This window comes from Colobus angolensis, unplaced genomic scaffold (assembly GCF_000951035.1).
Source record: "Colobus angolensis palliatus isolate OR3802 unplaced genomic scaffold, Cang.pa_1.0 Scaffold75, whole genome shotgun sequence".
Lineage (NCBI taxonomy): Eukaryota > Metazoa > Chordata > Mammalia > Primates > Cercopithecidae > Colobus > Colobus angolensis.
In genome coordinates, this window is record NW_012121265.1 from 518326 (window position 1) to 531852 (window position 13527).

Below are 13527 nucleotides of genomic sequence, written 5' to 3' on the forward strand. Positions count from 1 at the left end.
TTTCAGAGCAGTTGCTTTTGAGGGTGTGGCCATGAGAGTATTGTTCCTACTCTTTCCCTTTCCCCTATCTCTGCCTCTGGGTTTGGTCCTGAAACTCTGTGTGGGGTTGGATGTTTGGGGTCTGTGATCCTGAGCGACCGAGCTTAGGGGGAGCTTAGGACACCAGACCTCTCTTGGCACAAAGAATAATGAACAGGGTAGGCCACAGGAGTGTGCAGCAGAAAATGCGGGTTACACTCAGGGAATTAATTCAGAGGATGTGGCTGCATTAATGCTGATAGCCCACATCTCAAGACTCTGGGGATGGCAGGGAGTAAGTGGGGCTCAATGCAGCGAGACAACCTGCCAGCCACAGGCTCATTGACGGCTCATGGGCCCCATCTCACTCTTAGTGTTGCAGGGAAACCAAAACCCACCTAGTCTTTGCTCTAAGCCAAATGCCTCTGCAGTGGTGCCTGCTTGGGCTCAACGGCCATTTTAAGTGGAAAGGATGGTGAATAGACATTGTACAAATCAACTCTTTCTCCTATAAAATCAATGCTCTTCTTTCAAGGAGTTGAAAGAAGAAAGCAAATGCTGAATTTATGAAGCAGACGTGGTACTGTCTCATTCGACCTCCAGGGAAAACTGTTTTTCTCGTCTCCTCCCAACTGGCTGGAACAAAGATCATTTCTTATAGGAATATTGTTGCTCACGCCTGTCTTCAACCAGTTCTGGAAGTTGTCAAGCCTCCTTCCTCTAGATTTAATTTAACCAGAAGCCACAGAGTGCTGTGGGGAATAGGAGACGGCTAAATTGCCATCTCTGGCTGGTCTCATGGGGGCAATTAATCCAAATAAATAAAACCCAAGAGAAAGACAAACATTAAATGAGAGCCAGACCACAGGACAGGAGAGGCATCAGGTTTTGGAGGAGTTGGGAAGAGGAAGAGGTCAGTGTAGGCTTGAAATGGTCCATTTTTTTCCTTGGTTTTATAAAGGAAACAGGATTTTAAAAGATAAAAATGATTGAGGACGCCCTTGGCTTATGGGGAGTGAGCACAGCCTAGGGAAAGTCATTGAGTTGGGAATGAACAAAGCTGACCTCTAGCATGGAGCTCTTTCCTCTCTTTTTATTCTTATGTGCAGTTGGCATGGTTTTCTAGTTTGAATAAAAGAGACATGTCATAAAAGTCAGGGACACTATTTGGAATCTGATACTGTTTCAGGTGCCCATTAGTGTCACAAGAACACCCTAAGTACAGCTGAAAAGTTCCCTGAGTGTGAGTTCTGGAGAGCTAGGGCCTTGGCCTCGCTTTGCTACTGAATAGCTGAATGACCTTGGCGTGTCCTTCAGCCTGGCCTCAGCCTCTTCCTCTGTAAAAACTTCTTAACCAGTTTGGTTATCTTTCTCCCTGGGCTCCTTGGGAACCCCCTGGGTGCCAGAGATGAATTCTTCAGCAGCCAGGGCCCCATGGCATCCAGGTGTGGTGAGAACGAGCCAGTGATATGACAGCATCGTGTTGTCAACAGTTAGCTCTTCACCACCTTCTCCAGCCAGAAGCACTTGGGCTGTTCACAAAACTGGAGTTTCAATCGGAAATTACTTGGTCCCCAGGACAACACCTGCTCTCACCCAGGCCCACCTAGGTGCCAGACTCAGCACTTGCTGCATCCAGTAGCATAACCCAGTAGCGAATGGCAAAGGCATTAGTGAAAGGTACAGGCTTACCAAAGGTTATGCAGGAGATGGAGGAGACAAATCTTCCTCATGACATCTCTGTTCTTGCCCCACAAGACTTCATCCATCTGTCCCTCTGTCTGTTCATCTACTCCCATATATTCATCCTATTTCCTATCTAGAGTAACTTCTCTCCCTCTCTCCCTCCCTCCCTCCTTTCTTCTCTCTCTCTCTCTGTCTCTCTGAGCAAGCAAATAATTCTTTTTAGGGTAGTCTCTCTCCTTAAAATGCAGACTGATTATAAATAATAAATCATTTCCAGTAGTTGAGAAAAGCAGAGGGGAGATGAAGCAGGACTAGAGAAACAACAGGAAGGCAAGAGTGCATCTTGTATCCAAATATGTGCTTTGAAACCCTCGGCCGGGCGCGGTGGCTCAAGCCTGTAATCCCAGCATTTTGGGAGGCCGAGACGGGTGGATCACGAGGTCAGGAGATCGAGACCATCCTGGCTAACAAGGTGAAACCCCGTCTCTACTAAAAAAATACAAAAAACTACCTGGGTGAGGTGGCGGGCGCCTGTAGTCCCAGCTACTTGGGAGGCTGAGGCAGGAGAATGGCGTGAACCTGGGAGGCGGAGCTTGCAGTGAGCTGAGATCTGGCCACTGCACTCCAGCCCGGGAGACAGAGCGAGACTCCGTCTCAAAAAAAAAAAAAAAAAAAAAGAAAGAAACCCTCTGTGCTCACATGAAATGTCCACACATGGGGCTTTGAGAGCCCTCAGCACTAAGTGGCAGGTACAGTCAGTTGCATGATTCCCAGCCTGTAGTCAGTTGCACAATTCCCAGCCTGTGCACTCACTTAGGGGAAGTGTAATTGATGGCGGTGGGAGGCAGACAGGTTCTTAGGTGGGAATGGGTGGGTCCCTGGTGAAATCTCACCTTCAAGCCAGGAATGGAGGGATGCCTGAGGAATGGGCTGCCAATTCTGGGTGAAGTCTGTGACCTGAAATGAGAACTTCTCTGATGCCTTTCGGCCAATCAAGTGGTGCTTTCCCCTGGCCTGCCCATAGACCAATCAGCATACACTTTCTCCATTCTGAGCCAACAAAACCCCCAGACTCAGCCAGACTCAGACACTTGTCCGACTACCTGCCTGCAAATAGGAGCTACTCACTTTGGGTCTCCTCTCCACTTACAGCTGTTGGGTTGACCAATGAAGCTCCTCTCCACCTTGCTCACCCTCCAGTTGTCCATGTAACCTCATTCTTCCTGGACATGGGACAAGAATTTAGGGCCCACTGAATGGCAGGAGCGAAAGGAGCTATAACACTTTCCTGGTTGGGTTGCTGAGCTGTGGGTAGGAGCTAAAGGGCTGTAACACATTCCTGGCCGAGCTGCAGGTGGTGACATGTTCCTGGACTGTGGGAGTAAAGAGTGGCAACCCTTCTGGGGGCCCAGACCTTGGGATTCCCTGAGCCAGAGCTATAACACCATAGCCCTCCCACCCTTCGCTGGCACTGGGGGGCTTCCCCATGCAAAGGGAAGCAGCAGTGGGGCTGGGCCAGTTCAGCAGCCATGGACTGGAGTGCAGAGGCAGGACAGAAAGAGCTATGACACAAACAGGCTGAAACATGCCTTTTGAAACATGGGCCCCTGGTCACCACACTGTGGGTGATAAGACAGAGAGAAGCTGTGGTCCTTCTGGGAGCCCAGAACTCGGGGCTCCCCAAGCCAGGGCTGTGATATGCTGTAATACCCTCTTTGGGGTTATGCAGTTCCTGGCATCTCCAGGCTTTCAAGTATCACCATGCCCCCCTCATCCAAATGCTAGTGCCCACCACGGAAGCTGCCATGGCTCTTCTGGTCCAGCCGCAGCCTCACACAGAGCTGGTGACTGCTCTGGCACCTGGAACCACCCACAGTGCTGCAGCAGCCAGGGTGCCTGGCTGTGTGCAGTGGCCTGACCCCACACTCACTTGCTCACACACCCCTCACTGCTCTGCACCTGGCTCACCCTTGGCAGGTGTGGGATCCAGGCCAGTAGTATGAGCCAAATGCAGCCTGCTGGGCCAAGTGTGTGGAACAAGCCCAGCAGGCACGAGCAAAACTCAAGCAGAGGTGCCACCAGACACAGAGGTTTCTGGCTGGCAGAGTGACACTTGAAGAATCCTGTGACACAACGTGACAGATGACTAGCTGTCTCTAGTAGTCACTGTCTCTGTCTTTATAAGCAATAGAATTGTATTGCTTGGCTGTGTTCCCAAGCCTACCTTGCAGCAAGGGATGGCTGTGGAGGTTTTGGGCAGAAGGGGTGTCTTACTCCTGGGTCTTTCCATGGTAAAGATTGGGCATGTGCTTCCCTGGTCATCATCTACATCCTTCTGATGAGCGAGTGAAGAGAACTAGACCCAGAGATGAAAACCACACATTGAGGAAAACCACACATAGCTCCCACCAGTCCTGGACACCTATTGCTGGGCTACTTCAAGAAGGAAAATAAATGTTTCTCTTGGGGCCTCCATGAGGATGGAGGGTGAGAGGAGGGAGAGGACCAAAAACTATTGGGTATTCTGCTTATTACCTGGGTGACAAAATAATCTGTACACCAAAACCCCACAACACTCAATTTACCTATATAACAAACCTGCTCATGCACCTGTGAACCTAAAATAAATGTTAAAAAACAAACAAAACAAAAAAAGAAATGTTTCTCTTATTGAAGCTACTCTGTATTTGGGGTCGCTTAGAAAAGCAGCTTAGCCTGAATATAAATGCAACAACTGCTCTTGTACTAAGAGAGTGAGATGCTATCTCTTCAATTCGTCCTTTCCACACTGATGTGAAGTGTCACCTTTATCACAGGCTATGCTGTTTCCTCTGGAATGCAAAGCATCAGTTAGAAGCAATGAACTAGAAATACATGTTCCCAAATAGATAGACCTTAAAAGCATAGTACTGAATGTAAAAACGATTACCCACAACAAGATTTATAGCACAGTAACATCTATGTAAATTCAGCCTGTCTCCAAACCCACACTATTTTATTTCGAGGATATACATTTATTCAAGGACACATATGAAATCATTAGAGTCAGTGTCCAAGGAGAGGGATAAACGAGGAAAAAATCGACATTTACAAGAGAAGGGCTTTGCTCATATGATGATAATGGGCATGCACTGAGGAGTAGCGCTAACTCCCCACCTGAAGTTAACACACACACACACACACACACACACACACACACACACACACAAATATGCACCCCACCCCCGAATACATGCATACCCACACTGTGAAGAACAGGAATTGGGGGGATTTGGGTGACCGAAATGCTGTCTGGTGCCCACGGCGAGGGTGAAGCATTTCCATTAGACAAACCAAGATGAGGTTGGGCACATCCTAGACAGGTCCTTTCAGGGCCTGATTTTGGCCTGAGCTTCAGAGAGAGGTTTTCTTAAATGATACCGGAGTGTCTGCTCAGATGCATTTACTCAGATGCCAAATGAGGGTGGCAATTCTGGGTACGCAACTGGAGGCAAGATGAAGAAGCTTTTGGCACAACACTTCTGAAACGGAAATGTGGGCATCAGTCACCTGGGACCTTGTTAAAATGCAGATCCTGATTCAGGAGGTCTGGGCTGGACCTGAGCTGCTCATTTTTCACCAAATCCTAGATGCTCCTGCTGCTGCCCTATGAATCACACCTTGGGAGATGAGCCCCTAAAATATCTAAATGCATTTTTGGTAGGCCAGTAAATAGAATTTAAAAAAATAAAAGGAAGAAATGGAATCAAGAAGGTCTTGAGGTCCCAGTATTTTCCTAGGATTGTCAGCTGCTGAAACCCTTGATTTATGACTAGACAGTCCCAGAAAGCATTTAATTGCTTTGTATCCTCTGTGTTTTCTTTATCATTAATGAAGATACTTGCATAAGAAACATCTCAGGGAACTCTCTAGCTGTTTAATTTTGTGGATTTGATGTAAGAAAAAGCCCCACCACATCCATTAATTATGTTCATGAAATTTGCCATGTGAGAAAAAAGTATCTGGGAAAGCTGGTAGAAAGACTGTTATAAATAAAAAAAGAAAATCTTACATGAAGAAGCATCATTGTAACAAGCAGAGCCTTCCCATGGCTGGGAACGCTTGAAGAGTGTGAGTTAGTAATTGCCTTGATTGGATCTGGTGAATCACAGGAATCGAACAAACACCACTTACTAAACTCAGAAGACTGCCAACGATTGCTCAGGCTGACTTGCCTCACGGTGCTTACAGCTTGAGAATGGAAACATTGCTGGGAGTAGGCACGAACGAAATTATTTCCTCTGGGATTCTTCCCTCAGTGAATTGTGAATCCAAGGGCTTAAGGTTATTCCCTAGATACGTATTAAGGCCAGACCTGTGGAGAAAAAGCTAAAGTGAGTCTGAGGAGGATGTCTGAGGATATCAGATAGACATACAGCTTTTTAAAAGGTAGAAGTGGGGCAAGGTGTCATTCAGGTGTGTGCAGAGAAGTGGTATCATCTAGGTGTGTGGATACTAGACAGGAATATCTCAGAACCACAGTCTCTGACTCCTGGGCTGTCAGAGCTTATAGAGACCTTAGGGATTGTCTAGTTCTCTTTTCCCCAATCTGATTTTAGAGATAAGGGAGGCTTTAGAGATGAGATCAGCTGTTGGGCTCTCGAGGCAGGAGGGCAGGCTGGGTTTGCATCTGCTCTGTGCCCCTGGCTGACATTCCAATCATTTGAGGAGGAGGGAGCCAGGCTCATGGCTTCACCTGCTAATAACAGACTTTAGGATAGTGGTTCTTACCCTAAGTGTGTCAGAATAACTCAGAGTGCTCGTTAGAAATTTGTTTTCCCAGGCCTCACCCTCAGTGGTTCTGATTTAATGAGCCTGGCTTGTGGTCCAGCACTCTGCATTTTTAATAAGCACCAGAGCTGATTCTGATGAAGGTGGCCTTTGGGCCACACTAAGATAAAAATGACACTTTCCTATTATTTACCCTTTCCTGAGACATTGCCTCATGGTCTCCTTAAGGATGAAAGTTAGGCTTGTTTCTCTTGTGACAAAGGTCCACTAGCCAAGATGGGGCACAGGGAGGATCCACTGTCCTACCCAGGTTGCCAAACTCCCAGGCCTGAATGTCACGTGTGTGTGCCTGCATGTGCATGTATGACACAACTGAAAAAAAACACCCGAGGGCTATTCTTATTCTCCACTTTGTCTAAAAAAACAAAAAATCAGGAAAATATCTCATGCTACATAAGACCACCAGCATGAACTTAGATGTGTTCAGATAATAATTCAGAGGAAAGCATAATGAGATGTGGCTTGGGTTCATCACTGCGCTTTGGCAGGAGACGTATATTAATGGAAACCCAAATGAAGAGCTTTTGGAAGGTCAAGGTCCCCATCTGAATGTAACTGCAAAGAACTCTTCACTGCTACATACCACAGTGCAGATTCCAGATGGTTTTTACCATCCATAAAAGCCATTTCTAGTTGATAATGAAGGAGGGTTGGAAGCAAAATGGGAAAGCAAATTGCCTTGTCCCTGTCTTTGGGAAAGAATGCTATACAAATGGTTTTCAAGTGTTCTGCTTTGGTCTCTGTGTGTATTGCTGTATTTGTGTATATCATCTACCCCAACAGGCTAAGCTGAGATATATCATTCATACTGCTAATATCTGAGTATTGATAAGGGATCAATCAAAAGTTAAAAAATGAAGGCCTGCTAAGATCCTGAATCGGGAAGGTTGGTCAATGACATATTTTAAGGGTGGTATCTTTGCACAGAGTGCCACCAAACAAGGTGCCCTAGCTGGGGCCTGAATCTTCAGGAATCCAGGGAGATTCAGGATGGCCAGAGAGGGATGCTTGTGATCAGAGAACCAAGGGCAGGGAATGGAGCCGTTGTAAAATTCTCATCAACTCAGCCTGCCTGAGCCTCCCCACAGCCCTGGATAATTATCCAGCCCTGGATAATTGCAGCAAAAATAGGCCCTATTATCAACATCACTCATGGGCCACTTGGGATATTTTTAAAGACATACATTTCAGAAATAGATAACATGATCAGAAAACAGAAGAAAGGGATGGTGCCCTGTAACAATTTTACCCTGAAGCTCTAACCCAAGGCCTCTTAGGGATGCAGGGAATCATAGGGAGCCCCTCCCCTGGGAAGAAAGGATGCTACACAGGTGGCTGGTGAAAGAGTGAGGAATGGTTCATCTGTGCCATCTGAGAAAATAAACTCATGGAGATTCATAATGGGCCCACATTGCTATGTATGTTGTATACAAACATAGGAAGAGAGAGACACAATTAAGCCACATGTGCAGTGTTGATATGGCTGAGTTAAAAAATTGTTATGAACACTTTAAAGACCTTTGTGCATTTAAATAAATATGATCTGTAAGAGGGAACACAATTCTAATTTACTAAAGCGATTAGTAAATTCCCCAGTGAGTATTCTTATCTCTCTTTCATAGTATGTGGTAGTAGCATTTATCATGGTTCATGTATCACAGTGATTTTTGTAAGCTTCTCTCTCGCTCCCTAGACTGCAAGTATTTAGACAATGATGACATTTTTTCTTTGTTTGGTCTCCGATTCTTTCCTGCAGTATCTGGTCCTGGGTTTTGTATGCTTGGTAAACAATGATTGAATCAAGTAGACTTAAAAAACCAGCAAATTCTTCTAACCACAAAGGTTGTCACATTTGACTGGAAGAATTGGGAATTGCACCCCGAAAACCTCCTTGACAAGAGGCGGCACCATAAGGCAGGACAAAAGGGTTCTCCAAGAGTAGCCACTGTCACTATGCGCCAGCTGCGTTCCTTCCCACGTGTTTTATTTATTTATTTAGAGATGGAGGCTCATTCTTTCACCCAGGCTGGAGTGCAGTGGCATGATCTTGGCTCACTGCAACCTCTGCCTCCTCCGTCAAGCGATTCTCCTGCCTCAGCTTCCCTGAGTAGTTGGGACTACAGGCACATGCCACCATGCCCAGCTAATTTTTATATTTTTAGTAGAAGTGAGGTTTCACCATGTTGTCCAGGCTGGTCTCAAACTCCTGACTTCAGGTGATCCACCTGCCTCAGCCTCCCAAATTACCGGGATTACAGGCATGAGCCACTGCACCCAGACCTTCCCATGTGTCATATCACTGGGTTTTCCCAACATCCCCCAGAGGTAGGGATTATTAGATTTTCCAAAACTGGGGCTCTTCCAGAGTAGAGAATTTGTCCACTGACTCATATTCACAGTGAGAGAGCTGTCATTCAAGTTCAACAGCTGTGTGTTATTTCTTATTTTTGTGTAGAGAATTGGTGGGTTCTTGGTCTCACTGACTTCAAGAATGAAGCCGCAGACCCTCGCAGTGAGTGTTACGGTTCTTAAAGATGCTGTGTCCGGAGTTTGTCCCTTCAGACGTTCAGATGTGTTTGGAGCTTCTTTCTTCTGGTGGGTTCATGGTCTCACTGTCAGGAGTGAAGCTGCAGACCTTCGTGGTGAGTATTACAGCTCTTAAGGGCAGTGTGGACCCAAACAGTGAGCAGCAGCAAGATTTATTATAAAGAGCAAAAAAACCCTAAAGCTTTCACAGTGTGGAGGGGGACCCCAGCGGGTTGTCACTGCTGGCTCGGGCAGCCTGCTTTTATTTCTTGTCTGACCCCTCCCACATCCTGGTGATTGGTCCATTTTACAGAGAGTTGAGTGGTTTATTTTACAGAGAGCTGATTAGTCCATTTTGACAGAGTGCTGACTGGTGTGTTTACAATCCTTTAGCTAGACATGGAGTGCCAGACAGAAAAATTCTCCAGGTCCGTACTAGGTTAGCTAGATACAGAGTGTATTTGTATCAATACAAATATACTAGTTGGTGTATTTACAAACCTTGAGCTAGACACAGAGTACTGGTTGGTGTATTTAAAATCCCAGAGCTAGACACAGGGTGCTGATTGGTGCATTTGTAATCCTTTAGCTAGACACAGAGTGCTAGACAGAAAAGTTCTCCAAGTCCCCACTAGGTTAGCTAGATACAGAGTACTGATTGGTGTATTTCCAAACCTTGAGCTAGATACAGAGTACTGACATAAAGGTTCTCCAAGTCCCCACTAGACTCAGGAGCCCAGCTGGCTTCACCTAGTGGATCCCACACCGGGGCGGCGGGCAGAGCCACCTGCCGATCCTCAGTCTGTGGGAGGTTGATGGCACCGAGCGCCGCAGAGCAGGGGGCTGCGCTGGTCGGGGAGGCTCGGGCCGTGGGAGCCCACCACGGGGAGGGGTTCGGGCATGGCGGGCTGAAGGTCCCGAGCCCTGCCCCGCGGAGAGGCAGCTGAGGCCAGGCGAGAACTCGAGTGCAGCGCCGGTGGGCCGGCACTGCTGGGGGACCAGGTGCATGCACCCACCGCAGCTGCTGGCCCAGGTGCTAAGTCCCTCACTGCCTTGGGCCGGTGGTGGCTGCCGGCCGGCCGCTCTGAGTGTGGGACCCGCTGAGCCCGCACCGGTGCCCGCCGGAACTCGTGCTGGACTGTGAGTGCCACACGCAGCCCCGGTTCCTGCCTGCTCCTCTCCCTCCACACCTCCACACCTCCCTGCAAGCAGAGGGAGCAGGCTCCGGCCTCGGCCAGCCCAGAGAGAGGCTCCCACAGTGCCGTGGCAGGCTGAAGGGCTCCTCAAGTGCTGCCAGAGTGGATACCCAGGCTGAGGAGGCCCCGAGAGCGAGGGCTGCTAGCATGTTGTCACCTCTCATTTTGACTTGGAACTTTGTGATGAGTTATCTACTCCCTTTGGTAATTGACTTTGGCTTATGTCTGGGCTTTCTTCTTTTTTAAAACATCATTTTCTCCACTTGACCTGTTGCTATTTCAAGAGTGAGAGGACAGCCTGGGAAATGAAATGTTTTCAAAATCTAATAATGAGTATGTCTGGGGGTGTGACAAAAGGCACTTACTCAAAGACATCTGATGGAAACACACAGGGTTTTTCACATTTGTATGAATGGTTGTATTCATTCTTACACTGCCTGCCACAGGCTGTTCTGCCTTAGTTGGCCAGTCCTGGTGTGGACAGGCAGTGGCTTGGAAAAGCTTTTAGAACTGGTGCCTGTCTCAGCCTGAGGAGCCATGGGGACATCTCGCCATTGGAAAGCACACAGGGCAGGTGTAGAAGACAAAACTCACTTTGGGAGGGCTTCTGCCCTGTTATTACCTGCCCTTAGACAAGTGTCAAACAATTGTGCTAGCAATTAGCTCTTTGTGCTAGTAGTCAAAACTGATATCTAGTGGTTTCCCATATATCTGGGCTAACTACAATGTATCAGCATGGACTTAGTTGATGTCAAATCTTCAGATCCCTTTAACCAAGATTCCTAAAACTCTAACTGCAGTCCTTACTTCTGTCGTCTCTGTCTTCTGTTTCCACATAGTGTCACCTATTATCATCAGCAAAGACCATCCCCTGAAGTTCTTATTGAGAGACAGGACTAGCTGGATTTCCTAGGCCTACGAAGAATTCCTAAGCCTAGCTGGGGAAGGTGACCGCACCCACCTTTAAACAGGGGCCTTGTAACTCAGTTCACACCCGACCCATCAGGTAGTAAAGAGGGCTCACTAAAATACCAATTAGGCTAAAAATAGGAAGTAAAGAAATAGTCAGATCATCTATTGCCTGAGCGCACAGTGGGAGGGACAATGATGGGGGTATATACCTAGGCATTCTAACTGGCAGTGGCAACCCCCTTCGGTCCCCTCCCATTGTATGGGAGCTCTGTTTTCACTCTATTAAATCTTGCAACTGCACACTCTTCTGGTCTGTGTTTGTTCCAGCTCGAGCTGAGCTTTTCCTCGCCGTCCACCACTGCTGATTGCTGCCGTCGCAGACCCGCCTATGACTTCCACCTGTCTGGATCCAGCAGGGTGTCTGCTGCACTTCTGATCCAGCGAGGCGCCCATTGCTGCTACTGATCGGGATAGAGTCTCCCCATTGTTCCTGCGCAGCTAAATGCCCGGGTTCATCCTAATCGAGCTGAACCCTAGTCGCTGGGCTCCACGGTTCTCTTCCGTGACCGATGGCTTCTAATAGAGCTATAACAGTCACTGCATGGCCCAAGGTTCCATTCCTTGGAATCCCCGAGGCCAGAACTCCAGGTTAGAGCGCCAGAGGCTTGCCGCCATCTTGGGAGCAACCCATCACCATCTTGGGAGCTCTGGGAGCAAAGACCTGCCAGTAACACTATGACCCAAGGTTTTATTTCCTCTATGGGATGGAAGCAAGAAACATTTGGGGTAAGGCATAAAGATCTGTTTAGCTTAAACATGATAAGGTGTGAGCTGTAACTAAATTTTCTAGAGCTTTCTTTAATAAATCATGGACGGAGGGGTTCCTATATTTATTCAATCTCATTTGAACCTGCTTGTATTTTCAGTCTTTGCAAATACATCTGCCATTCATTCGTAGGCAGTAAAGTGTAGTAGTTGAGTGGTGTGGTACCAGAATCAGGCAGATCTAAGATGAAATTCCAACTCCACTGCATATTAGATGTGCCATTATGGTTAGTTTCTTAAACTTGAGAGCCAGTTTTCTCATCTGTAAAATGGGTATAATAATAATTTTGAGGGGAATCAAATGAGAATTTATGTGATGTACTTAGTAATGCCTGGTGTGCCTAAAGCCCTGAGTAAATGGTAACTATTTTTATTCATTCAATTAAAAAAGAAAAAGAAAAAGACATGTATTGGGTATCTGCTGGGCTCATGACATGTTGTAGGTACAAAATGTATCAAGACACTGGCCCTGTCCATAAAGAATTTACAGTCAGGGTTGGTGGAGGCAGGGAAGCTAAACACTTTTGTAATTTCAAGGTAGAAAGTAATAAAGGACAGAAAGATTATGGAAGGGAGAAGTCTTTGAGAACAGTCGTCTTTGAGTTGGGTCTTGTAGGATGTGAAGAATGTGGACAGGTAGAGTTGAGTGGGGATTAAACAACTGACATTCTGGAGAAAAGAAATAAAGCCTAAGAGAGGAATTAGGCAGGAATGGTGAGGATATCTCAGCACCCAGCAAAGTTTGGCTTGTACAAACTTTGTAAAATGGACAGAAGTGGGAAGCTAGACCAAAAAAATGAGGGCATATCAGAAAGGGAGTGCACACTGCTTGGAAATACCATGCGAAAGTATCTGGCCTTGGTTTGATGGGCTATTGAAGACTTTTGGAGAATGGGAGGAAGTAAAATCCCTTAGCTTGCTGTCTACTGAATGAAGTACTATCTTTCCTTCATTTGTCCTAAATTTTTGGTTATTTAGGCTTTCTCAGGTTTTTGGAACACTCTTAGTACTGGACAGTCTGAACATTAGTATGATGTAATCATGATGTGCTGACTGGGAGAGGGACTAGCCTTAACTCCAGTGAGAAGAGAGAATGAAGTTCTTATAGGCTATATTAAATCTTCATTCCCTCTTCAAAGGACAGCTGTTCACTTCCTTTCCACCTTGCAAATATTGATAATACTAAAATGCTTGCCCGAGTTTATTTGGAATATGGCAAATGATCAACTCTCTCCTCTGGAGGGTGCCCCAATATTGAAACTTCAAATATCCATGTTTGCATGACCTTTAGTTATTGAAAAAGTTGTCTTCATATTATTACTTTTACTATTACATATGATAATTGACCAATATAATAATATTGACCAGAATGATGGCTCTAGTTAGGAGGCCTAACAACATCCCAAATCCTTTTTCACTGACTTTACTGCAATTTCCTCTGCTTAAGAGATTTTGAAACAAAAGAGTGCCCCTGCTCTTGCATGCATAAAACCCTGCAGGTGAAAATGATGAGAAAAATTACTGGGCAAGGTAT